The sequence below is a fragment of the Diadema antillarum genome, unplaced genomic scaffold (genome assembly GCF_040938485.1).
Source record: "Diadema antillarum isolate AM-2024a unplaced genomic scaffold, OU_Dant_1.0 seq00000464_RagTag, whole genome shotgun sequence".
Lineage (NCBI taxonomy): Eukaryota > Metazoa > Echinodermata > Echinoidea > Diadematoida > Diadematidae > Diadema > Diadema antillarum.
The window spans coordinates 18911-43619 of NW_027271435.1; the positions used below are offsets into that span (position 1 = coordinate 18911).

A 24709-nucleotide genomic window follows, 5' to 3' on the forward strand; every position below is an offset into this window, starting at 1 on the left:
TAAACACAAAATATTATACTACACAACCACACTTTTACAGTCCTAATTGTTGTATGGTCATATTGTATGACAACTATCTAAAGATGGTTTTCAATCTAAAAAATGAAAAAATAATCAACCGTAGTCGGGAGTATTGAACACATCAATCAACCAATTTGCTTTTTGTGATAACAGGCTTTCCCATATAGGCATTACTTCTTGACCTATTTCTAACTTGATGCGTTTGATTTTTCCTTTATTTAGTACCCTAATTCCTTTTTTTTTCCAAATATAAGATACACTGTACGCAAGCTGCACACTCAGTCAGAAATGCACTTTAAAAAGACTGCAACCAGAAAGAAAAAAAAAATGAATTTCAACAACAAGGCAAGCTATCAACAGATCTATGCAATTTACTGCGAGTAAATCTTGAAATTTGATGTGATGGTGAAATGCAAACCCTTTTTTGCCATCACGATGGCCTGATGAAAGGAGCAGATTCAACTTCTCCTCACTGCGTAAAAATAGTATCTGCTATTAAGATTGCAATTTAATTGCAATTTATTGAAAGCAAGACCTTGACACAGTTGCTTTCATAGAGAACCTTGCTGACATAAAAAATGTACTCAAGTAAAGTAAAGATATAACTAATAGTCTAGTATACCAGACCCCATTTCAGTTACCAGTATTAACCCATAGAGGATGGAATGATTTTGCTACAACACGCATTTCCCAGAAACTTGCCCAAATATACTCGGGACTTGTCTTCGACAGGTTAATGTTTGACAAATATTATTTATGAAATTACAAACTAAACAAACAAAGAAAGCTGCTGAAGGGTGGAATAAAAACAAAATATATGATTGTGCTTGCACCGAGTCTACAAAATATCTTCCTCTCTATTGTGAAATACAAACTTGTACAATATCTGTGGTCTTTAAGCTAATAGTTATTTCTCAGATTTACATATCATGTACAGCATAACTTTTAATCTAGTTTTTGCTTGGAGTTATAGTTACATAGATATCTATAATAGTGGCAGCTCTCCCATAATTCTAAGATACCATTTTGAATCTCATTTCGTTAAATGCATCATATTCATGGAGAGCATGATGATAAAATCCATAGTGTAGCAAAGGAACAGAAGTGATCGACACCCTGTCATGCATAATAAATCTTTCAATCTCACCAGGGTATCGAACGATATTGTGACTTTAATTCAATGGGATATCAGCAGGTGAGTACATCACACAACTAATGGCTGAAAATGCCCATTCACCCTGAAATAGCATGCTGCTTGCATTATTTAAAGTTCAGTGGTGACAATCCCTCGATTCTTGTACTTTTTAGCTTCTCAGTGTGTGACTAGTGTGAGCATGCAATGGTACAGCACCTTTAAATCCACCCACAATGGGCCAATGAGATCATCACTCATTTCTGGGAGATTAGGCAGGTAATCACAAGTACAGGTCTAACATCTTGAACAAACTCTGCGTCACCCCAGAACACTGCCATGGCGGGTTCTCCCCTATCGTGATGAGTGATGGTAATTGATTACACAAAGTTTGCCCTCCGTTCTGAGGTGAAAGGGGTATAACTCCCCACTTCTAGTATAACTAGAAATGTTGCTACAGCGACTGGTTATACCCCCGCCAAACAACATTTCATAAGCTTTGGTCAAAACAACATTTCATAAGCTTTGGTCAAAAAACTGAGGAAGTAGTTAAATCCGCAAGGTCTTTCCTTGATCTTCTGCCATTAATATGCCGTTACCATGGCAACGTACTTTTGGGTACTGTCGAAAAATGCGTCTTGCATATCTACAACCAAAGGCACACATCTGTACCAAATTTCATGGAAATTGGGCAAAAACTGAGGAAGTAGTTTGCAACACAAAATTTTCCATCATTTTGGCTCATAATATGTGAGCTGTTACCATGGCAACATACTTTTTGTCACTGTCAAGAAACGTGTCATGCTGACCTATATCCTAAGACAAACATTCAATATGAATTCCATGAGAATTGAAAGAACACTGATGAAGCAGTTTTGCCATGAAGCATTTTGCCCTATATTTTACCAATAACATGCCGTTACCATGGCAACGCATTTTTTTGCCACTGCGGAAATATGTGTCTTGCACATTAACATATTCAGATGAACATCTGTACCTAATTTCATAAAAATTGATCAAAAACTGTGGGAGGAGTTCGCGACGCAAGATTTGTACCCATTTTTGCCCATAATATGCCGTTACCATGGCAACGTACTTTTGGGTACTGTCAAAAAATACGTCTTGCACATCTACAACCCAAGGCACACATCTGTGCCAAGTTTTATGGGAATCGGTTGAAAACTGAGAAAGTAATTCACGACGCAAGATTTGCAACGGACCGACCGCCCGACCGCCCGACCGTCCGCTGATTCCTATATACCCCCTTCAAACTTCGTTTGGCGGAGGTATAACAAGGCACGGCAATATATAAAGTCATTCATTATATCCTACAGCAGCTATTGCCCTTTAAGATGATATCACTTTAAGAGCAAAATACAAGTTGAATCAAGACCCCTAAATTGACATTAAAAAGACAACACGTGTATCAATATTCCACACACAATAATATCATATCAATGAGTCTCATAAACCAATATCCATGTGGTCACATTTTAACACACTTGTCTTTAATATCACAGACTCTGTAGCGAGGAAAGACAAGGTTGACCCGATAAAATTCATCTTCATTTGCTGCCCACTGGGGTACATTAGAAAACCATGTACTACACTAGCACAAGCCTGCTATGAAAATGGAATTGCCCGCAGCGAATATGTGCATCAAAGCATACGCTCGCTGGTAGTGTCCAACTCAAGTCAAGATTCTTTGGTTGTGTGTAAACTTACAAATTGTACATAATGGGGATTAATGATAAAGTTGAACACTACTTGTTAGGGGGATTCTTATACCCCTTTCAGGTAATCGTGGATGCGGATAATAGGAGCATCAAGTCGTAAAATTTCGATTACATGAACGGGAGAGGAGTCAAAAAGTGCGTATTATTCGGATGCTGCTATTATGCGCATTATTGCAGCATGAGGAGTAGATCGAGAATACATGAACGCGTTTTGCGACTTATGCGCACTAACATTCCACAGTTCGGTCAAAGGTCACTCGATTTCCCGCACAACCGCTGATTGCTGAGCTTGAGCGAGAGCTGTGCATACACGTGAGTATATAGCACCGGAAACATTACGTCATTATAGAGGCGTGCGCAGTAACCATGACAAATACTCCCGTCTTTCGCACCGTTATATGAACGGGCGCTCGTAAAAGTAGTGCGCACTTCATGGGATATATGAACGCGATTTTGAATACTTCATCCGCATTATTTGGATGCGGATAATTGAACCGCGATTACCTGAAAGGGGTATTAAATATCAGATCCGAGCCAGCTTTCCCATTGCCAGCCATTCCAATGCAAGCAAGTTTTATGTCACAGTCATTTGCAATGTGCCTACAAATGTATATCATTACTTTGCTGGGTGTATGATGGTGACTACTCCATGAAGATATGTATGACAATACTGCACTAAGTATTTGTCAAATGTATTTTCTTATTTGCAAAATCGTTTTTGCCCTGTTTAAATATTTTAGAATCTGACATTCGAACAAAACAGAAGCATCTATCACTATTTCTGAGTGAATTCCCATGTGCACGTATGCACACACACACACACACAGACTACGACATTTACATATAAAAAGTAAAACAATGAAGCAGATGTTGCACAAAAACAAAAGTGGATAGATTTTAAAGAAGGAACAGAAGAAAGGGATGAAAATATGTTGCTGTTTCTTTTGCCGCAGGAGATTGTTGTTGTCACAAAGCAAATCACACACACACACACACACAAATGCAAATGTCAGATAATTGCAAGAAAAATCCATATAAAACTCACAAAAATAGAAGAACAAATCACAACAAAAACACACACACAACTAGTTGAAACAGCCATTTCTGATGCATACTGAAGATATGATTTGTATCTCAAGACAGGATGTTATACCTGTGCCACTGTTCTACACAGAATGTACACATGCATTAATCCACCACAGACTGAATCTAGCTGCCATGTCATTGACTACTCTCATTTAACTCCTCTTCCCTTTAAAAAAAAAAGGGGGGGGGATAACAAGAAAATGTGCCAAGTTCGTTGGCCTTAATAGAAGCTGGAACAAATTTGTGCAGTCATTAAACAGAGTCTGGAGAAAGCATCATAATTTGAGGGGGGCTAAACCTCACGGAATCTTCCACAAAGGAATTCAGCGACAAAGCTGCAAGCAACAGGGAGGTGAAAGTCACAATTTCTCCGTGCTTCTGCCCATAATCTGAATTCCAGGCAACGATTTGAAGGACTTATGAGTGCAGGAGTTCTGGTAATCAGAACTGGGGAAAACAATAAGTGAAAGTGAAAACTGAGAAAAAAAAAAGTGATATTGACAATGAGAAAGAGAACAGGAGAAAGGCAACTCTGCCTTTTTAATCTTAAAGGGACTGTACAGTACTGGTTGAGGTGGGGATTCATGTTTTGAACATTCCTGAGTGAGATAATGAGAAACCTAGAATGAAATATGAAAGAGCATGTAATTTTAAGAAGGATTCAACGTTTATTTGATGAAAATTGGTTTTCAAATGGCTGAGATATCCAAAAAGAAAGTGATAATAATAAAAGGCGACAGGCCACGCCTTTCATTAGGATATCTTTGTTTAACCATGTTTTTGGATATCTCAGCCATTTCAAAACCGATTTTCATCAAATAAACTTTTGATACCCCTTAGAATTGCATGTGCTTTGACATCTCATAGAGTGGTTTCTGAATATCTTGTAAAACGTTAAAAGCTAAATCCTCACCTTAACCAGAACTGTTCACACCCTTTAAAGGCATTATTCACCAGTTGCAGATGAAACAAAAACCCATCTTTAGTGCTTCAAAATAGGTTTAAAATGTGAGTTAGGGATAGAAACAACCACTGTAATAAATTTAATCAATGCAATCAATGTTAAGTACTATTAAATATACAAAATGGGAACAATAGTTATAATAAAATTGTTTCTAGATTAAACCGTCTCCAGTCATGGTTTAGTGAGAAAAATAGAGATATCCCCTCATATTTTAGGCTTTATTGCAAAATTTTTATATGTAGGCTGTTTAACATTCACATTTAATTTTCTTCTTTCAAATCCTGCGCTGTGATTCTCATGAAACTGCTACCCTCTTAGAATCCCAAACACACGTCTCAAAATGAGGCTCAAAACTGAAGTGGGACCCTAGCCAAACAGGGTACGTCTCTAAATCAATTCTACGCTTGAAAACATGTTTTCTATTTATTTGCAAATATGTTCCTAATTCTTCACCAATATCCACTCGGGCTAAAACAGTTGTTGCCAATCATCTCTCCCTAATGCATCCCAGGAGTTCGTTGACCTCCTCAGCAGCTGCTGGCTCTAGCTGATGGTAACTTGACACGAAAAGATGAATCAGCAAAAAAGGAAATTTTCAATATAAAACCATGGCAAAGCAGACCAGGAAATTTGAACCGCCTCCCAACATTTGTTCCACATGGGCACATACTCATAGTAACACAATGTATGTGGCATCATATTTCTTGTTTTCTTCATGTAATTTCCGGGGCAACAGCTGAAACCACAGGCTCTCACTAGCACGCTCGTGATATTACATCATGAGTAGTTTGCTTTCTACTGTTGTTGTGTTTTTTATAGCTTGGAGCAGAAACATACTTGAAAATCTGAACAATATTTCATTACATTAAAAAAAAAAGATTTTCTAATTTCTCATGAAGACTTCAAGTTATGGTCACAAAAAAAAAATACATGTGTATAAAAAAATAAACAACAACTACTAATTACATTGTCTAACATATTGCATCTGAGTTAGTGGTTTTCAACACTATATGCATGCTAATCAAGCTGTTGCGTTCTTGCATGTAAAGTTATTATTCAAATACTAAAGGATCACCCTTTACATAACAATTTCATAAAGTTTGAATTATGAACACTGTTCTACTGCCACAATCAAGAAGCTAATTAAGCAGAAAATGAAATTATTTCATTATTACACCCACCCACCCTCACACACACATATACACAAATGCACACACACATACATACATACACACAAACACACACACACACATACACACATAAATCCACAAGCCACATTTCAAGATGGTGAAGAACAGCGGGTCAAAAATATGCGAGCCGAACCATGCCATAAATGGTATGGCGCAGACGAGTTCATTGACCCTAGAAACACTCACACAAACACATACACACAGGGGCTTCAAATGCAATATACCTGACAAATATGATTAGTGTAAATTGAAACATGATAACAACAACAACACTGAGAGAATCCTGATTATGACTGGGAAGAAAAATTCTTTACAGCTGCCAGCATCTTGTGCCATGTCAAGCATCATATTTCCGACGAGTCAAATTCCACTGCCCTTCCCAAGCTCAGAAACATTTTGTACCAGCTACAAGTGTATGATGACATACTATCAAAATCAGTTTCTTTCTCTGTTGTTTCCTGTATCTCCGTCCAATTTTGCAGGAATCCCAAAGTAAAATCTGGTGAGCTCCCAGTCAATCTGATGATTTCTTTTTCATTATTGTTCAGAGCTATGATGACATGCTATCAAAATCAGCTTCTTTCTCTGTTGCCCCCTGTGTCTCAGTCCAGTTTTGTGGAAACCCCAAAGTAAAATCTGGTGAGCTCCTAACTAATCCTACGATTTCTTTTTCATTATTGTAAGAGCTATTTTGTACGATGACATGCTATCAAAATCAGCTTCTTTCTCTGTTGTCCCCTGTGTCAGGATCCACTTTTGTGGGAACCCCAAAGCAAAATCTGGTGAGCTCCCAGTTAATCTTATTACTTCTTTTTTCATTACAGTAAAACCAGAAATTTTTAGGTGCATGAAATTTTTCACAAATTCCGCAAGCCAAGATTTGTGAAATTAAATGCTCATGAAATTCTTGCCTACGCTACATGCATAGAATGCCAGTGGTGATCCACAAAAAATTTTATGCTGCAAAAAAGGCCACTGGCTCGAATTCGCAAAAATTTAATGCTGCAAATATTTCTGATTTTATATACAGTAATCATGAGAAATGACACAGTCACATGAGCAACCTGGTCATTTCAAGGTCCATTTGGAACCCAATGTTAAGTGACTAACATTCTAGATCTCTTGCAAATATATTTCAAATTGGCTAAAATGTTTGCTGATCTTTTAATTTCGAGCACAAAGCAGAGCACTTGTACATCAATTCAATTTTTTTTTTTTTGCCTACAAACTGAAATTTTGCAAAGTGCATTGAAATTCTCTGTCCGAATATCTGAGCAGAGTAACTTGATATACAGCTTACTTCCGTCTGCCCACTTATGCCATGGATTTCTAAATCTTTTATGACATTTCATGAGTCATTCATAAATAGGAGGGAACAAATGTTATGTCTGTATGTTACAACACTGCTAATCAAATCAGCTTTTTGTATCAGTCGATTTCCAGCCAACAATAGCGACCATCCCAACTACCCCTCCCTCACGGTGGAGAAAATTTGATAAGCTCCGCTAAATACACTCTTTACGACTCGTCATGAACGTTTACTAATTTCAGCACACTCCTACTTATCTCTGCCGATTAAAATGTCCATCTCTTGCCCGCTACAACCTTTGGTTTCTTGTTATGTGGCGCGATTATTCTGTCAATCAGTCTTTGCTTTTCCACTTTGCTGATTGCTTTTGTCTATTCGAGGAAAGACTCTATGCGTATCGAGTTTCAGTCCAGCTATGAATGAAGAATGCTGAATTTCCGCATCTAGATAGGACAGACAAAATCAAGTGATGAGGCATATCCATCAATACATTCAGAAATCAACATCCTTTTTCCTTCACTGCAACGTCCCTGCGAACGTTGCAAATGAGACCCGACAAAATCAATTCTCGGTTCTTTCATTTTGTGGGATTGACGAGCGTCCGCAATGGTTGTTGACGCTCAAAAGCAATTTGCCCTCTCTCTTCTCTCCAGAAAAGCAATCTTCTTTAATAGAATGATGAAAAATGCACTGTGTATGAAAAAAGACATTTCAGAGGTTGAAGAGACGTATTACAGACATTGTATGCTTGCCTCGAGCATCGAACATGATGACACTGTAACATGACCACACGCTGTCGACAAATGCTCAAACAAAAGGGCACAAAATACATTTCTGTCAATATCATGTACTCATAGATGCTGTGGACATTAGACCTACATGTAGGTGTACTTTAACTTGACACATCACTTAGCATATCACTATAGCTGAGTATGCATACTCTAAAGGAATTATCCCAGAGAGGTTTTGAAAAAAGGCAGTTCTTCTGAGCATTTAACTTTACACCTTTGTGAAAATCTCCAAAGATGGTGTTTGCATCTCCATGGTATTATCAATGCTGTGTCAACAAAGAAAAGGCTCAATCAGAATCCAAGGCCATGTCTTGTTTAAAGGAGAGACGGCGATGACTGAATCTTGCTATGCATGCCCCTCTGAGTGATTCATAAGTTTACGCTTCGTATTATCGCCTCGCGAGGTTCCCCCGGCGCGACTGCCTCGTGACTGACTGCGACAGGCGGGCAGGAATAATTGGGCCACACGAGGGCACTCTCCGCCCGACAATAACCCACCAAAACTCCGCAGCATCAACTACCTCCCCTCCTCCGGGCACCATGTTACCCCCCAACACTCGACACGGCCTTGCAGAGAACTGCCTCAAGAAATCCTACTCTTCCACTTCACTTTGAAGCACAAATGAATTGAGTAAACTACTCTACAGATGAATTCAAATTGCAGTCAAAAATTCACTAGATGTAACAACAGTTTCTCCTGCATGAGATGAACATCACAAAATCAGAAACAACCTCAACCAAAAATGATAAAGTGACAGAAAATTTGAGAAGCAGGCTTTTTATACTTAATAGCTTAAATTTCATTCAACATCATGTGTAAACCTTACTCAATACATTGCCGATTTCTGAATTGATGCTGAAAAATATGAAAAAGATTTGAACAAACACGATAGCTGCTGCTATTGAGAGCAAAATTTCCCCCACGACACGGAGGGAATGAGATAGAGAGACAGAGGGAGAGATAAGCTTGAACAATGATAACAATGACCAAAGACAATACCAGCCATGAAAACAGGATGAAGAGGACAAACTGGAATCCTCTGGAAAGGGATCGATCCTATATGAGAGGAGTCGAGAGTCACGAGTCGATAGATGAGGGTCGAGAGTCGAGGGTGGAGAGGAGATGGGACAATGGCCTCTTTACATAACTTGGTGTTCTGTCGTACTCCAAGAACGAGGTGTTCTGGGGTAAACAGCATCATTTGAGACAATGCTTGGAGTGGCTGGCAAACATTTTGCAGGCAAAACAAAGCCACCCACCTAACCAGTGGAGTGCTTGCTCAATCTAGGAAGGAAGACTGACCTAAAAACATTGAACATTCCGTACTGCGACACATTGTACCCCAAGCCATATGACTGCATCCATCGTCCATGTATAAAGCAACAACTAAGTCTCCTCTAATGATGAATATAAAGGGTGGTCCACAAGCGTGAGTTTGAACATGTCGCTGTAAAATGCTCAATTTCTTGTGCAACATCCTCAAAACCCAGCAACATACCAGGCAACATCCTCGAGAATCAGCAACATGCTCAAAATAAATGTATTCAAGCATGTGAAAGACAACATGTGCAAACCTTGAGAAACATCAAACTACTAAGAAAATTTGTGCACAAGATGTGAGGCAGTAAGCAGGACAACGATAAATAAGTCATGAAATATTGCTTGCTATGTATGTGCTCGTGACATGCATGAGGTACACAATTTCCACAATACGATCACATTCAGAGCTTGCAACATGCTCAAAATTCAAGTTGTGGAACGTCCTGAATACATATTAGGCTCCAAGAATCAAAACCAAGATAATTACGAAAGTCACACACACACACACACACACACACACACACACACACACACACACACACATATATATATATATATATATATATATATATATATATATATATATATATATATATATTTGAAATACAATATGTATTGTATAATCATTATATCAACTGCCATATTACTTATAAAAAAATGGAGTGGAGACCCATATACAGAAAAAGCCTGAAATCGTAAAATTATAATTTCCTTTATAACGTTACATCAGCAAGATGCTCCCAACCCACCCATCCCTCCCCCCCCCCTCCCCAAAAAAAAAAAAAAAAAAATGATGGTTGTGATTACACAGTATGATGCCAGGTGCCATGGCAAATGGTGAAAGAACAGGAGAGCTTACCTTTGCCAACTTCTTTAATGGCCTCAAGATATTAAGAAAACTTATATGCTACCCATGCATGTACACTGTTTCAATAAATGGGAAAATATCATTTAGCTCATTGTATGTTAACCTGCAACCGCAGAGACAAATACAGGTGCACAGGCTTTGCTAACATTCTTAGTATGGGGATACAAAACTTTAACAACTTTTTTCTCAGTACTCGCTTTTCCAGAGTGTGTACTTTCTTTCCATTATTTTGATTGGTTTTGAAAGTTCATTTGTATGGAATTACACATCAAACAACGAGCCTTTTAGAGTCTGCTCTTTCAAAATCTGCCCTTTACTGAAAATCTGCTTGATATCTAGTGTTATTTCTAATGCGAATCAAGCCAGTTGATTTTACCCAAAATGTTCTTTTGAAACATGAAACTCTACATTTTGATGATAGGTCACATGGCATTTCATACTAAAAAAAATAATGAAAATAAAAATTGAGATTGCTTTTATATCACCAACTAAACCAAGCACAAGACTAGTTTAGAGTGGACCAAATTTACGAATCAAACATACAGCCACTTAGCTTGAAATATGAGGGGTCATAGGTCACAGATCTGCACCACTGACTTTGATTGATGTTTCATAAACTTGGCATCTGCACTTTCCATTACTCTTTAAAACAGGTTCATACTGTATACGGTTAGTCAAATCTACAACAACAAAAAAACAGGTTCATACTGTATAAGTCAAATCTACACACAAAAAAAAAGGGTAACAAAACTGGGGAGGGGAGGGCTTCTAGTTTTACTATAACAGTAAATCTAAACTCCATCAGAGACATTTTTGTGAAGTCTTTAAAGTAAGGAAATACATCCTTGTTCTATCAAAAAATCATTCACACAATTTTAAAGAAAATATAAGTTCAAATAGCATGAATAAGTCTGAAGCTACCATCTCCATTTTAGACAAATGCAATAAACAATAGAATATACTGCTAGCTGATAGAAAGTAAAAGGTTAAAAGAAAAGTAATTAGTCTAGAGGGATTCTAGAAACCTTGACGTAAAATTAAAAGATAAAATAAGGCAAAAGAGAAGAAAGAATCACCATAATATCCAAAATTTCTCTGTTGCTATTGCTACACTTGTAGCTCTTTCTGACTCTCATAGATGCATACTACATTATTAGACCCCATTTACAGTGCGAGGCTCGGCCGCGGCCGAGCCACGGCCGAGCCCACCTTCATTTCAGTGTAAATGTGCAAAAGGCCAAATGCAAGGCCAAAATTGGCCTCGCATTTGGCCACGCTCTGGAGGTGGTCTCGGCCGCGGCCGAGCCCGGCATTTTCTCAGTGTAAACGCAAACTGGGCAAAATGCGCGGCCAATTTTAGTCTGGCTTCCAAACCCTCTGCCTGTACTATTTTGCTATTCAGGATATTAACCCCCTCAACGTCGAAAACTAGTATAAATTAACGTGGTTTTGTCCTGCAAAGGATTTTTCCTTCGGCAAAGGCCTTTGCCCGAACGGCGACTTCGTCGCCACGGAATTCATTTGGCAAAGGGTCTGAAAACCAGACAATACCAAATTGCGTTTGTTTACAAGCACAGCGCCACTACAACAAAATATTGAAAGGTTTGAATCAAAAGAGCGGCCGAGCCTGGCAGTGTAAACGGACAAAATTGCGGGGGCCCGGCCTCGCAATTAAGGCTGGGCTCAACCGCGGCTCGGCCGCGGCTCGGCCGCGGCTCGGCCCAGCCCTGCACTGTAAACGGGGTCTTTGTGAAAGTTGACAGTGTGGCATGTCATTAGCCTAGCAATTAACCTTGACATTCCCAGGGTACCTTATGAAAAGGTGTCATGTGCCAACATTCATTTCCTCAGCCTATGAGAAATGAGAATTCCCTCCCCCCCCCACCCCTCCCCCATCCCTTCCCCCACCCCCACCCCCAGGGAAGCATAAGGTGAACTCACCTATCACTTCACAGCACCAGACCTACTTGCGGGGAGAAATTATGGTGGGAGAAAACCGCGAAACTAGGAACATCCCGCCACGGGAATCACCAAAGTATCTTGGTCATGGGCCTTAAATCTGCCATATCGGAGAAAAATGATTATAGCGGTGTGCAGTCGTGTGATTAACCTCCAATCTGCACTCTTGATGACTGTAACTCTTTAATCACCCATCATGTTTAAGTTTTCTACACATTCTAATCCTCTATAGGGTACTCCCTTTTTCCTCCTTGATGAAACATGGATAATTTTCCACACTGATTCATGGCATCTTCTCTCAACCCTGTAAAGTCTAAAGTGTACATCCTCCCAATGTTCATGCTGACTATACCAAGAAGAAAATAAAGTTTTAATATTAAACACTGAAGAATACAATTTTCTTTACAAACAAGAAAAAAACAACAGAAGAAATTAATGGAATTTGAACAGAGTGCATAATATACAGTGTTGTATTTTACAATATGGTGTCAATACTGGCCAATATGACATTTATGCAAATTAGCTTGCTGTTATCAAGTGATAGCCTTGCACGTGTCTCATTCATTTGTATGCAAATCTGCAGTAAATATCCTTTTTTGACAAGGTCTCAGAAATTATAATTCTTCTCTACATCAAAATGTTCCAGAGTATGTTCATGTAGCAATATATATTTAAGAAAATCAAAATTACACAACTCTTCATTTTTGGTCCACATTCTATCACAATTTAATGATGGTGTTGTTTGACTTGACTGTACATATAAATTACAGTAATGTTGAGCACAAAGGGAAGAGGTCCTTCAAAGCTCCATAACAGAACATGTGCTGAATAAAGATGCAAGTTGATTGGGAGATTCTAACTCATGGCAGCTTGGGCATTGTTACTAAAAGGGTGCTTCAAATAGAGAGCACTTTTACTATAGAAAGTCTGTTCCCAGCATCTCCTTGAAATATCCTTTGAATACTACCATTGTATATCTAGCTAAGAACAGATAAATAGAGCCTTTTCCATTTGCCATCAATACAAGTTGGACTAAATGGACTGTATATCTTCATTCACTGTATATTCCTTCACATACCCTGGAGATCTGTGCATCCATCCATCCTGAATGATTTATCTATTCATCTATCATAGTCATACTTAATGTGTGACTTCAAATAGGTCCTCCATCTTATAATAGATATAAATATCTGCCCATCAGTATACCAACCTGCTTTCTATACTCACACACACACACACATATATATCTATCTGATATTGCCTATGCATAACTATATTCTACTGTGTATGAGCATGCTCATAAGATCATAGGAGTAGGAATGTAAACAAATCTCTCTACATAATCTCTCTACGTATAATATATGCTGACTTTTTTGTCTTTTTGTGCGAATTAAACCAATTTCCTTTCTCTGTTATATCTTCATGACTGAGACAAGTACCCTTAAAATCAAAATACTCATTAAGAACACCTTACATCTACTTTATTGAAATATGTCTTTTAAACAGGTGTGCACACAATATTTATGAATTATGAAGAGATGAATGTGGTCAACGACAATTGTGAGATAGTTACCAAGAGTGTGACTTCAAATACACAAATTCCATAAGATGCTCAAGGAGCAAGGACAAATTATCTACACACAGAAAGAGATATATAGAAAGGAAAATGAGAATGCACCAGTCCAGGCAGGCGCAATATTGATTCGTACTATGCAAACAATGTTTTAACTTTCCATACACTTTTTCTCTCTCTACATAATTTTTTAACTTTCCATACACTTTTTCTCTCTCTACATAATTTTTTAACTCGATAGTTTATTGAACTGTCAACAACCTTAAGTTTCATTCAATGCGTTGCTTGATATATCGCACTGTCGCTTGATATATCGCACTGTTGCTTGACAGTTGGATGTAGAGTGGTGTAACTACACCGCCTGTGTTTATGCTTGGATGACAATAAATGCAAATCAGTAAATTAATGCATGCACTAATACTTGCGAGGGATTTTCAGAGAAACAAGAGGAGGGGGCGTGTGAAAGTCTTCAGCATACGGTTCGGTAATTTGCATAATTCAATCCCCTTCACTGCTCCTTGAATGCACTGAAATGCCATTGAACCCAGTGGGCGTGCGAAATCTGCATGCTCCGTATCGTTAGTCACTGTTAATGCACTCGTGCATTCTGTACATACAACTACAGACTAGTCATAAGACACAGAGAAGATATAAACACACACACACACATTGGTGATACAAACAAATACACACAAATACTTTCACACCATATTGCCTTACAGCAGAAGTGGAAAAAACTTTTCTTGTTTTTTTGCAAACCGCAAATGTACTGGATACTGTAGTAACAAGGACAATGTCCTTTAAACTGATATGTCTCATGCATGGATAAATTTTTCCCACAGAGCAAGTTTTTTTTTCTTTTTTTTTTTCCTTCTTCCCACACAAGTGGTTCTTGAGTTAGCTAGAATACTGTCATTTTAGCAAATGCTCTGCAGTCTGTAAAGTGGTTACGTGATAAACCAAGAGACTGCTACAATACCAGTTACAGAAAATAAGATGTGGAAACAAGCGTAGGTGGCTAACACATGGTTCCATTTCATCATCAGTGTATCAAATCCATTTTTATAGTTCAACCATCCATGAATACACATTGAAACAAATGATGCGTCTTGTCAAAGGTAACAGAACTTGGTAGAACTTGCTTTTGAAGTACTGGCATAATCTTACCCATAGAGAGAGGTCACTACGTTGCTACATCACAGATTTGTACACTTCATATGCAAATCACTGTATACCTCAGTATTGTGGAAAGCATTAATAATGGTATTTGCATGAAATTTCACACATTTAACACCACAAGATTTTCTTCTTTTAAGTAGAGATGAATGCTTAAAAGCAATATTCAAGCTGGGTCAATTGAAATTCCTTCCGAGTGAAAAAAGACCAAAAAGGAAAGAAAAAATCTAATGATGATTATGGTATAAGGTTACCTAGTTGAATTTGTCATGAGGAGGAGAGGAGGGAAGGGGGGGGGGGGTGTTTCAAAAGGATAAAGATGGGGCAGGTCCGGAAGAGGTGACACGCCCATTGCCATTGCTGACATGACAGCCAAATAAGGGAAAATTTTTACAATACTCAGTTTCCTGCTAAAGTACAATTCTCACTGAGTAAGGAGGATGTATAAACACCCCCTCCCCATTACGCATCTGAAAATAATCATCCACAACTGTGAAGTGAGAATTTGTGCAGGAGACTTCAGTATATACTTCCAAGTCTTGAATGCAGTGAAATAAAACCTGGAAATGTCTTGGATGAAGACTACATCGCAGCTGACAATGATGTGAGTGCTGACAATGAGAGATGGGAGCATCAACACAGCTCATCATGGGAGAATGTGCTTCTATCAACACACTCTGTCAGCCATCCACTCCGCATCTTTCTTCCCCGCATCCTTCCCATCATCTTCTTCTTCTCCATCCCCCACCCCCAACCATGCTGCCTCCATCAAATGTTTGTTGTATGTTCAGCATTTCTACCTCCTCAACTGCCTTGCCTGTAGGACGAAGACAGTTTTCTTTCAGTCAAAATCTTGCCCCATTCAGGCGTATCTAAATTACAGCTTTCAGACATTCTGCCTTTCTTTCCTGTTGGTGCTTAGAATTGAAGAAGGTAGAATGGACTGATAAACTCTATTACTACTCTTGCTTGCATTTCATAATAATAAAGCATAATCACAAGAAAGTACAAAATGAGTCTGTCCTTGTTCTGCATGCTCTCGTGAAACCAGTAATTAATCTTTATCTTCCTCTTTAATTAATCTCTATCAAGAGAATTCTGATATAGGAGCCATGAAGGGTACAATTCATTCTCATTATTTTCATTGTCTGGACCTGTAAATTAATGTCATCCCCCACAAAAATAATCATAAATCAAATCATATCTTGCTCTTCCAGTCCGACCCCCCCCCCCCCCTTTTCCTGTCTCTGTCTGTCTTTCTCTATATGTCTATACATCCATCTTTCATTTTCTCTCTTTTTTTACAAAAAAAAAAATTATAGAGATCAAGAACACATACACACACACACACACACACACTCACACACACACACACACACACACAAACATGCACACAATGATCCTCCACTCCTGTTCTTCTATGTTGCCATTGCACATTCAAGGTCACTGAAAATGAATGCTTGTAAAATGCCAAGACTCTCATTTCAATTACCACCCACGCACAAACAATTTTGTGCACCATCTTAAAGTGCTGGTAATGACAATGCATAGCTCTTTTCATTGTATAGATGTTTGTTTGTTTGTTGTTGTTTTTTTAACCTGATATTTCTCTTTAAAATGCTGTGGCAGCCATCTTGCTCTTTGGTCTAAGGAAAGCATAGTTGAAAAGAAGGTGGTACAGCTGTACTTTGTGAGCATGCATTACCATGGCTGTGAACAAATGCTTGCACTAAAATCATTCATACTGCTTGTGAATGAAACTTCAAAAAGAGCTGGAATACTCTTTGCAGTTGTTTTGTTCTGGTAATCACATGACTCAGAATATTTTAAGGCCATGTGTGGATATGCGATGTATAGGCCTACATGTACATAAATTACATCTTTAAATATCATTATAAATGTGTTCCTCTTGCTCCTATACACAATATCAGGTCATTTTATTCCCCTCTCAACACCCCCCCCCCCATATTCTCTTCTCAATGTTACAATAAAACAAAACAAAACAACTATTCCTCAATTCAGCTATGCTGGGGACTACAACTTCACTGCAATTGTCAAATATTTTTAAAAAAAATATTGTCATGATTCCCCCCCCCCCCCCAAGTAATGAGCACAAAAAGTGTGCCGCAGGTAATATTCAACTTCAACTAGATAACAAAAGATTCCACTTCTTTTCAAAGCAATGAATCTCGCGATGCAATAAATATTCAATTCTCACTTACAGGAGCGACAACAGATCTACAATATCGCCAATGATGCGCAGGAGTGCCACACACACCCACGACTCGGCCCACGCTTTATCACTATGAAAATCACTCCCGGATCAATTGTCAATTCCATTCCAGAATACTTGCTCTCTAATAGGTAGGTATGAATATTGAGGTCACCGATATCATGGAATCTTCCACTGGAATGACCTTCTCTTGTTGAATCTATAGCAACAAAAGGTATTCATAGTAATGATAGAAGAAGAAAGGTACAAAATGTTGTTTATGTTTGAATGCTTCATTTAACATACATTCACACTGCATCAGACATCTTTTCAAGGTAAAATCAATAAATGAGCCCAACTACTCAAACGCAGAAAAGGAAAAGAAAAGATGGGGGAGGCAAGACCGACGTAAATGATGATAGTGAACTTTTGAGACCAAACAGAGTCAGAACTTATTACAAGGAATGTTATTAAAAGCCAATTTAGTCTGTATGGTATATACATGTATCTCCTCTCACTACTAGTATAACAAAATATCAAAAAAATAACCTATCAGGAACTCAATAACAATTGCAAGAGAGATAGGAAGGATATTGATGATAATACTGATAGTAACTTTTTCATAACTCCACCAAAATGAAGAATAATCAGTTTTTCAAACCCTAGTTTCATTCATACGCTGCAGTGTGGATGCTATCTTCCTACATGCAGTTTTCTCTAAAATGTTATAGTCTCCCTTTAATTTCACTTCCTTTTGTCTGCCCAATCTTCAACATGACTTTCAAAAAAGACTTTTGTTGATTAACCATGTCTGCATCACTGCCATCCGGTAAATGTCGTTGTGAAACAAAGGAGACCAGAGATGTGGTTGTGCACAGCAAGTTGGCTACGCTAGAGACTTGGAATGAAAATTCATGGTTCCTTTCACTTATAAAGGTACTGTTTACCATTGGGAGCAGTGATTTAAAAAATGTTCAATATATTACATTTGATGCATATGTGTACAGGTCAGTTGTGTCACAAACATCCTACCATGTCAAAATTTTGTAATAAAGCCTAAAATATAAGGAGATATCACTATTTTTCTCACTAAACCATAACTGTAGCTGGTTTAGTCTAGAAACATTTTTATTATAACTGTTGTTTACATTTTGTATTTATCTAACAATAGGACCTACATAACATTAATTATACTAATTTAGTAAAATTAAAATTTTTACATTCGTTGTTTCTATCCTAACTCACATTTTAGAACTATTTTGAAACACTAAATCTGGGTTTTTGTTTCCTCTGCAAATAGCAAATGATGCCTTTAAAATTAGATGGATGACTACCGATGTACCTCTGAGCACCAGATGATAAACAGGAGACCAGTCCAGAGAGGTGGATTCACCGAGATAAATCTACCACATTCTCATCTTCTTCTGACAGGTTCCAAACACACAGGCAAGACAAATTTCAGGGGCTGCCTCCTTGTCATTTTCACAACCCATGTCTTTTCTCTCTGATAATTTTTTCTCTCCTTCTTCTTTCCAATTTCCCTTTTTCATGAGAGTCCTGGTATTACTACTAGAGACTTTGGGTTAATAATTATCATCACCACTTCCATGTTTCTAAGTTGAATATATATGCTACAATGGCATCATTATCATGTTTATGGGTATAGAATGACAGCAATTTTGTACTTGTATATATCAAAATTACCTTCTGAACTTTTCTTTGGCATCAGCAATTTTTTTTTTCTTCTTCTTCTCCATAAGTTGTGACAATATATAACACAAGGCACTTCCCTCAGGCAAGATTCTGTCCTAGTGGCCTGCTTAAAAATTTTCAACTTTGTAATGTAAATAATTTAGACAGATAGGGTATTTAAACATTGCCTGTTTGTTTGTGATACAAACAAGTTATTCAGGTAGGTTTTTGTTTTTAAAGGACAAGTTCACCTTCATAAACATAAGGATTGAGAGAATGTAGCAATATTAGTAGAACACATCAGTGAATATTGGACAATCGACGCAAAAGTTATGAATTTTTTAAATTTTTGTGTTAGAACCGCTGGATGAGGAGACTACTAAGGATCGTGATGTCACATGAGTGCAACAGTATAAAGAAAATGTAAAGAACATTCAACATATTTTCACTTTTTTCGCATAATAAAATAGCACCTGACTTGCCTCTTTCTAAAGGCAATGGGAATAATATTACCCATAACATGTCAGTAACGAGTCAAAGGAATGTGTACTCTTTTCAAAAGATGAAATTTTGTGAAATTCTCTTTATATTTTCCTTATATTGTTGTACGCATGTGACATCATACACTGCAGTAGTCTTCTCATCCAGCAGTGACTGCACAAAAACTTCAAAAATTCATAACTTTTGAACAGATCGTCCGATTTTCCTCAAACTTTCAATGATGTATTCTACTAATATTGCTACATTCTCTCAATCCTAATAAATGTTAATGAAGGTGAACTTGTCCTTTAAAGTATGATAAGAATTTTAGTTTAACTTTTGATTTGTTTGGTCTTCTTCTTTTTTTGTGGGGGAGGGAAGATGTAGGCCTACAGTGTAATTTACTGCAAATTGGCTAAGTTCTTAAGTCTGCATCAATAAGATTTGAAGGGAGGCTAATTCCCCCCCCCCCCCCCCCAAAAAAAAAGAAGCTGTCTTGAATGAAAGCTATCTCATATCAGCATTAGATCAGCAACAATCTTGGCAAAATTTGCACAAATAAGGGAAAGTAAAACTCTAGCTGTAAACCAGCATATCATTTAACAGCTTGCTATGCTGGCAAGCAGGCTAGGCAGGCTATTTTGGAAAATCATAAAACAGGCAGGCATGTGTAAAGGGAAGAAATTGACTGCTACTTTAAGTGCTGTAGCAACAACATAAATAGGGTATCCACGTGCCATCTACTTCTGTGCATACTCAAGACCTCTCAAGCGGCCGAATTCTCAAAATGTCAGAAACTTCCTTTCAACTTCCAAGCAATATCTGTCGAGCCAAGCCTAGTATGAAGGCCTGGTAACAGCACGCTGACGTGTGTCTCGCATTCTTTCGGTTTGACATTAACCACCCTGCGGGAGACACAACATACCACAAATGTTTCCTTGCTTGTGGATTTTATTTCCACAAACATTGGCATTCATATACAAATCCTTAAATGCATCGTTTGCCCTCAAAAGGAGAAGGATGTTGTCATGAAAGCAGTCCCATTAAAGGAACAGATCAGATGAAAACAAGACCAAAATGAGAAAGAAAGAAAATATGAGAAGTTATCATTAAAAAGTCTGTCCAACAAACAACACATACCATGATGAACCTTTTAAGAATGGCTGCTTTTGGTACTTCAATGTATTACAATCCATGCATCTATAGCACTCTTTAATTATTTGTGCTTAAAGTAGGCATTTGGATGGTATTTCATCACAATTTCACAGGCACACGTAAATATTTTTCAGATTGATGTTGAGAGTGTGTAGGAACACAATGCCAAACAAATATCTAACTCATATCAATAGACTCGAGTATTTATTAAAACATAGAATGTGACCTTATTGATGTTTCATTCGCATCAAAGAAAAAGAGTATGAATAAAATCCAGTTTTGGTATGTATTATCATGGCTTTTTCTCTTAGGCAGACCAATTTGGCAAACCAGTAATGCAAACTAGCAGATTGAAATACTCCACTCAAGCCACTCTTCCTGGGGTTAGAGCAGAAATGACCACTTCAAAGTTCATTCCCCCCTTTCAATTTCGTCCTCAAGGCAAACAATTGACCAGTTCCTCTTGAGAGAGGATATAAATAAGCAACAGAAGCTGGGGGGGGGGGGGGGGGGAAGCACATTTGGAGGGGATGTGATCGGTAGTGAAGCTGTTCGTTGGTGCTACACTGTCATCTGAGGAAGATGTGAGCTTGTTTTGGTCACGAAAAAATGTCCAATCATTGATTGATTTCCCCTTGTTTTAAGTCTTGCAAGTATCATCAATTGTAACAAAGTACTACGCAAAACCTTGAGAGTAGATCACAGAGAGAGGGGGGGGGAGGGGGGAGAGGGGGGAGAGGGGGGAGAGGATGGGGGGGGGGGGGGGGGAGAGGGAGGAGAGAGAAAGGGAGGTGAAGGAGGAATCCTGATGTTCAATGTTGCCGCAACCCCTTGTAACCTGAACCACAATTACCCCTCATCCGGAGCATGGATTTTCCTCAGTCACTTTGCATGTTTTGTGTCAACAGTCTAGAAATGAAAAAAAAAAAGTATAAATCTGATATTTCTTCATATTTTGGCCTTCGCCTTGTTCCCAACTAAACAGCAATCAAGTCTTTAAGAAAATGTGTGACTCTAGGTTCAGATTTTCTGACATTCAAAGTTGCAGTGTTAGACCTTTCTTTTCACGCTGTAATAAGAGATTATGCTGTTCACCAGACTAGAAAAAAGTCATTACTTTCTGCAGTGCAGTTTGTGCATACACAATAAGTTTGGGGTCTGCATTCAAATGCTAATTCAGCACGTCATGAGGGAACTGATTGTGCTGCAAAACTAATCATTGTTCCATCTCTGAACTGGCACCTCTGAGTGTTATATCACAGTCTGAAAGATCACATGAAACAGGTTAGCTTCATTAACTCTGCACAAAACAAGAACAAATAACCTTTTCTTTTTGCCAATCTGAGAGAGTAACAAGGCTGCTATCAGGAACAACAACAACAAAAAAATCTCTGGAAGAAATTCTGAAGATACTTCTGTCTCTTTCTTTGTATCCATAAATTAGTAAAATCCTTACCCTTTTTTACAAAGGTGATTTTTAATGTCAAAATACCTGCAATTTCTTACTAAACTTCCCTGATATCACAGCTATGCTTACCTTTGATCTGACGTGATCCCTCCATATATGGCCATGGACATACTGTATTCGATGAATTTTAAGCCCTCAACCAAAATTTAACCACATTCCTGTATGATATGCTCCTGTACATTACACAATGATGCACACCTGGGCTTGTATGATTAGTTCTGCGTATTGAGCATGACTGAACGCATTGTGAGCATGAAAGGGGAGTACCCACGGCTGACTTGATTAATATAATCTTATTTTATCAAAGTCTTTATTGTAGGAGAGGAAAGGGAAGTGCAATGAAAACACAAAAAGGAGAAGAAAAAAAATGGTTTTGAGCTCACACAAAAAGAATTGTGAAACAAATTGTGATCCGGTGTGCCCTCGCCTGCCGCCACTGTCACAATGGGACACAACAATGGTCACGGTCCCACATTCAAGTCCCGGGTATAAATCGTTTCACACAGTTTGACGCACCGCTTGACAGCAGCAGACCAAAAAGAAATGCACAGGCACCAACCACCAGAACCGAGGAACCGAGGACGAAAAAATCACAGAGGAACACCAGAGTCACGACAGGTGGGTGTGGGAGAATTCAATCCAGGTAGAACAAGCCTTCACCCAGACACACATCCTTTCATTATCGGTTTAAAGTGACAAAATACACACCACACCAAAGTTGAGTCTTGTGGCTAGAAATTCACACAAACATAATTGAGGAAGATTCATTGAAATAAGTGACCATAAAAGTACATGGATTTTGGAATCTCTCCTGTTCTCCCATTACAATGATATTGATTAAAATTTCCATGCAAATGAAATAAGGCAATGATGTCATCCTGACACATGTCTCGCATAAACTTGCACCCAAGTTTTCACAAAATTTCCTCCATTTTTCCAACAAAAATTAGAGAAAGAAATTCTAATATCTTTCACATAAGATCAGTAGAGTTGTGACCAATTTCACTAGTTATTTGCAAAACATGGCAAGACTTGTACTAGAATTGCATAACTAGCTTCGATTTCTTTCTTTGTAGATTTGTATATAAAATGTATACTGCTCTGCTCTTCCTTTGTGTTTTAATCTATCCTACTGATCAATATCAACTTCAACAAAGTGTGGGGTTTGTCTTTAAAAGAGTAGATATAGCATTACCCCTACCACCCTTTATACAGGGATAGCTGTAAAGAATTACTGGAGCAGAGATGGAACGGAGCAAATATTATGCACACACCAGGTGTCTTCTGATGGCTTAGCAACACTTGGTTGATTATCAATTCATCTACATGAATGAAATGTACATTATTCACAGGTGAATTTCAATGACTTTTGCTCAGATTTATTCCCAAATGCCTTTTTTTTCATCATCTCTTTTTTTTTCTCTCTCCCTTGCATATTACTATAATACTGTCATTGCTATTCCAATTTTAATAGCAGAGGCTCAGAATCTGCTCTTCACTAAAAATCCATGTCTGGCAACTTGTTGGTTTTGTGATGCAGGGTCACAAATAACCTTTTTCTACTTACAAATGAGCAAAAGTGGAACTACAAGCTGGCTCATTAACCCATTCCCAACTAGCTCTGATACACCTTTAGGTTTTTCATACAATCCACTATATTCCCATAGGGAAAAGGTTACAGCTGAAGAAATCATATATCATGGGATCTCTCGATCTGCTTTTTTCTCTCTCCATCTCTCTCCATCTCTCTCCATCTCTCTCCATCTCTCTCTTTCAACTATGTCACTCCAATGTATCTTCGAGTTGAAATCTGCATTTGATACGAGATACACAAAAATGTCAAAATACGATATATCGTGAATAATGCACGAGGAGATCGACCTCCTTTTGCCCTGAGGGAATGTCCAAACAGTTCCCCAGTCAGATTAAAGTCATAACCTGCTCGATTTCAAACATTGTTTGACAATTTCAAAGCACATAACAATCCATCAGTGCTGAAAGATAACCAAGTGGTCAGGGTTTGGATTTTGATAAACTTTTTATTCTTCATTTCACGGTCTTGTCTCAGCAGGTTTGATTATGTAAATGTACTCACAGACAACTTAGAAGCTATAGAGAAATGTCAAAACCTACTCGTCTTCAAACATCACTTCAAATTCATACTGCTGTACAACATAAAGCACATCACATACAATTGTAGGCTTGCCTAGATGCAGACATACAAGTTATCACAACACTAATGACCGAGACTCCTTTGGCATGAGAACAGCAAGTGAAAAATAAAATAAATAAGTAAAAAATAGCTTAAATGGCCACTGAGTTTGACACCAATACAACAAAGTTTTTCCCTGGGTGCTGTGGACACCATCAACTGGACTCACCTATATGACCAGTTAACTCTTTTGCCACTGAACGAGCCACAAAACTTTGTTTTCTTTTAGTGTTTGTCCCCACACAAACCTACCCCTTTGCTATTTTTAGAGCATGTCACCGGAATTCATCACATGGATCCATGAAAAGTAGAGCCACTCATCACAACCTGCATGTGTGTCATCTTCAATGTTAATCTCATCAGG

The 24709-nt window shown here is 38.2% G+C and overlaps 1 protein-coding gene across 1 annotated transcript in view; it reads right to left on the minus strand.

Moving 5' to 3' along the window:
* The window catches only part of LOC139733249 (kalirin-like), a gene marked incomplete at its 3' end in the record, with an annotated part of 136719 nt that overhangs the window by 17328 nt on the left and 94682 nt on the right, over window positions 1–24709 (minus strand). The gene's annotated exons all lie outside the window — the stretch shown is intronic.